Source organism: Capsicum annuum, chromosome 4 (assembly GCF_002878395.1).
Source record: "Capsicum annuum cultivar UCD-10X-F1 chromosome 4, UCD10Xv1.1, whole genome shotgun sequence".
NCBI lineage: Eukaryota > Viridiplantae > Streptophyta > Magnoliopsida > Solanales > Solanaceae > Capsicum > Capsicum annuum.
In genome coordinates, this window is record NC_061114.1 from 20,701,953 (window position 1) to 20,706,590 (window position 4,638).

At 30.9% G+C, this 4,638-nt stretch overlaps 1 non-coding gene across 1 annotated transcript; it reads right to left on the bottom strand.

Annotated features, from left to right (window-relative positions):
• Positions 1–1,929: 1,929 nt before the first annotated feature.
• LOC124898384 lies at positions 1,930–2,032 on the bottom strand. Its single transcript, XR_007055347.1, has one exon. It is a non-coding gene; the product is annotated as a U6 spliceosomal RNA (small nuclear RNA).
• Positions 2,033–4,638: the final 2,606 nt, after the last annotated feature.

Genomic DNA, 4,638 nt, shown 5'->3' on the forward strand with positions numbered 1-4,638 from the left:
TGGGCTTCATGGTTGAAATCTAAGGAACCCATGAATGAACACCTAACATACCTGAATTGATGAGTTCTTGGAGTTCTTAGTGAGTTTCTTGAGCTTTGTTCTTGATTTTTTTAGAGCTAGGGTTTGCTAATTGAGAGAGAATGATTTCTTTCTTGAGCTAAGTGAGCAATTAATGAGATATTAGGCTATTTAGGGCTTTAATATCATATTTAGGCTGAATGGAATGAGGGGAAAAGACCTAAGAGCCCTTGAAAATTAAAACTCGAAATTAACTGAAAATTCTCGATTTTCACCCTTGCCGTGACGCGGCGCTATTGTTCCATATCACTGGAATTCGATAATTGTGAACTAGAGGCTTAGAGCGATGTGGTGGGATCACGTTGCTGCACTGCATGGGAATCTGGCCCTTGGTGCGATGTGCCATGATCGCGATGAGACACTGAAAAGTGACAATTATGAAAACGACTGGTGGCGCGATGCGGTGGTATCTCATTGCCATACTGGATGAGACCTGGAAGCTCACCGCGATGCAGGGTTATCGAATTAGCTCACTATTTTTTTGACAATTACCACTTAGCATGCCTCCGCGATACGCTGAAGTGTCAGTTGGCACACTATTTTACTAAAATGGCTCTAACTCTTCTCCCGAGTATCGAATTTGGGCGGATCTTATATCGTTGGAAAGCTGACTGAATTTCCTACGCATTGATAAGCTCAAAACTAAAAAATACTGAATATTTTAAAAAATGTATATAGGATAACCCATGTACTGAGGGTTAATTTAAGTTAGGGAAATACGGGATATTACAACTTCATTGCATGCATTATACCGACAAAAAAATACCATTATTAGCTAGATCTCTCTACTAATCAATGAAACAATTGAATCAAAAGTGAAAAAAAATTATCAGAGGTTCAATCGGGTTTCAGAATTTGTGGAAATGAGATTACTGGGATTTTACCCCTTTAAGTTCTCAAATATGTCGTGTAAAGTAATTTCCTCCGTGGAAAGTTATAACTGACTTATAAAATCCATGTGGGTCGGTTGACCCACACGCGCTTCGGGTTAATTTTAATAAGGGCAAAAGTATCAAAGCAAGACACTTTTATCTACTTGAGGTGTTTAAAGTGAACATTGTCCAGTTGAGGTGCCTAAGTGAAAGATCATGCCAAGTTTAGGGGGCCACCGATGGGTTTGACCATGTTTTTATTTAATTGTATGAACAATTGATATTCTAAAATGTTTAATACCATCTCACTAATAACGTTAATTAGGACAACTTCTCATATATACTTAAATTCATTTATCTATAGTACTAATATTTTGCTACCCAATAATAATACATACATACATACATACATACATACATTATAGTTTCAAATTTATAAACACCAGATCAGGGGCGACTCAAGCTTATTTGTGGCCTAAGTTAAAAATCAAATGGAGGCTTTAAAATTTTAAGAAAAAACAAGTTTCTTTTAATGAACTCTATTTTCAAAATTATATAATCAATTTTTTCTATTTTTTTTAAATAATAATATAATCAATGCATTTAATCTTTCTTGAGACCTAATACACTAGATATATGAACTTCTTCTAATAATTCTTTCCGTTTATATAAATTCTTTTTATAAATAATATTCATTTTAAAAAAAAAAATTATTTGTATTATTATAAAAAATGAGGCCCCTCAAATTTGGGGGCCTAAGGTGAACACCTATTTTTTTACAAGGTAAAGCTGCCCCTACACGAGATACTATAACGTAGTTAAGTATATGTCGAAATCCACAATTAGGCAAATTTGCAGTTGTTGTTTTTTTTTAAAAAAAAATCATGTTTTAAAGTTATTTTGAAGTTTGTCACTCTTTTATGCGGCATATTCTGACAAATATATCAATCTTAAAAGTGTGAAGACCAACTTTTTTCTTCTTCACTATTTTCATTTCTTGATTTGTGCGTGTCTCTCTTGCGAAGCGGTCATGCTAATCTTTCCTGTTCAGTTTCAATTTTATGGGATGTTCCTGGAGGGACTTTTCACTATCTTTAAATTAAGAAAGTTGAAATCAAATTTATAGGCCTATATTTTAATTGTGTTTCAGCTTTTTTTTTCTTGAAATTTCAGCCCAAATAAGCTGATATTTATCTTTCAAAATTTAGAAGTTTGAACTTCATAATAATATGGTAGGGTCTTTAGTTTTATTATATCATGTTGAAATCGACATAATAAAATATAAAAATTCTCTTAAAAGAGTTGTACATGCATGGGTTTCAAAATCTAGGATATTCAATACCTAAAGAATATATATTCTGAAGTTTCAGAAGAAACTCATTCGTACTCTCATAACTCAAGTTGGATAATAGTTCAAAGAAAATCTTTTATATTATTAACAATATTAAATTTAGTAAATTATAGTTATAATAAAAACTTTTTAAAGAATTATATCAAGTCAACATAATTCAAATAAAATAAAATAAAGAAAGTTTTTAATTTAATTCTCCATAGAATTACTTGAAATGATAATTAATCAGAAAGAAAAAAAATCAATATTAAGATCGGCTAGAATAAGACCACCAAAAAAATTACTAAATAACTTAGATAGGTCACGTAACAATTACTTACCAAAAAAAATAAAAGTGTAGAAACTTGTTGGACATATGTGAGACATTGTTTATCCTTAGAACTATTTAAATTAGGTAAAATTTATCCCTATTACATTTTTAGGTTGAAATGCTCTCGCCTTCATATTTCTAGGTGAAAAATACTTTTTAATTGTCAAATTGAATCAAAAATATCCTTTCTTCTTATAGTTGTTCCTAAAAAAAGGAAAAAAAATAAAAATTCACTATTACATTATTTGAAATGTTTAATTTTATCCTTATTCTTTAATTATTTATTGTTTCGATGTGGGAGGGGGAAGGGGTATGAATATAAAAAAAAATATAATAAGATAAGTAAATAAATAGTATAAACGCTTCCCATAAAAAGATAACATATAGTTTTGTTTTCCTTCTAGTTCCGTGCACTTTAGGTTGAATTATTAATCTTAACAAGATATCATCTACCTTTTATAACTCTAAGAATGATATGATTAAAAAAAAAAACAATTTCAATTATACCTTGTTACTTTTTATTACTTGTTTTAATCTTTTTTTTTAGATAAATACAAACTTTATGAATTTCAAAGTGAATTTTACATGATGCAGAGCTTGGTTAACACAACCATCTATCAAAGAGCATCACAGAAATTCATTGTCAAGTGAAGCCTGACAAAACCATCAAAACACATTGTCAAGTGAAGCCTGACAAAACCATCAAACACAAGTTGGTGACTATTCTTTTAGGAACTGCACATTACAAACATAAGTGAATTCCTTGGCAAAGCTCTCCCAACTTTTGCATGAATGTTCAAAGATTAGCAGATTTCTTTCCCGCCAGATATTGTGTACACATTCAGTATATATCAGTTTTAATAGTTGTGCAGCTCTAGACTTCTCTTTATCATTTTCTCATCTTATTGAATGTGTTATTCCCAGCTTTCTAATCTCATAAGTTGTCCCTGTAGCCACTGAAAATTCGACTCCACACTTTCAAAGTAAAGTCACATAACTTTAGTCTCTTCTAATTATTGATATAAAACACATGTTTCATCAATTTTCGTTATTTCAGCAAGTAGTCTATCTGCAATTAGCAACCTCCTTGTAGCAATAGCCAGTGTGTAAGCAGGGTCTTTGAACTGGCAATATTGTTGAAGATTAGATTGCATCCAAGATACTCTAGGCAGTTAACCAAAAGTTTCAAGAAAATTATTCTGATAGGATTTTGACCTAGGCCTAACTAGCTTTTAGGATCTTCCTAACCATTCAATATGGTCTATAGGCTATAATTGTTGTCATGAATTGGTGATGTTTTATGTTATAAATGTGGATCCACTTGATCCACAACTCATCTTATTTGTGTAATACCCCTTATTAAAGGATAAATAAGTCAAAAAAAAAAAAAGGAAAAGAAAGAGAAAATTGGGTCAAAGCCTATCTGCCAAAGTGCCAATCAAAAATAAAAAAAAGAAATCGGCTTTATGCCCATTTCCCCCATAAGAATTAACAAGGGAAGCCTTCCCGTAAGTCCAAAAAAAGAAAGTTTCAGCCAATTTTCTAAACAAGAAAGCAGTGAGGATTTTCATTTTTTTTACGTTATTTTGTAGGAGAACAAAGAGGACCCAACAACCAATAAGATAACTAAAGAGAAATAGGAGAGGAGGTAAATTTCTTAAACTTGGTACATAAATTTGACTCTTATAATTCATGGCTTTAGAATTGGGATTGAAGTTTAAGAATCAAGGGTTAAAGTGATAGAAAAATTCTTTTAAATTCTCATGAACGGAACGAGACTATTAAATGATTGTAATTTTTATATTTTCAGCTTAACCAAAGAATAAAATTTAGACAACAAAGTTATTGTGGTTTAAGATATTGAGAAAAATCAATTTTAAGGTTATTTTAATGGGTTGAAATACAAATTTAGTATGAGTTGACAAATTGAGAGACAATAATGAAATTCCTATAGTTGGGTGAATTTTGTTTGTGTTATTGGTGTGTTGGTTGTGATGTTAGATTTTTCTACTATTGATTTGAGACAG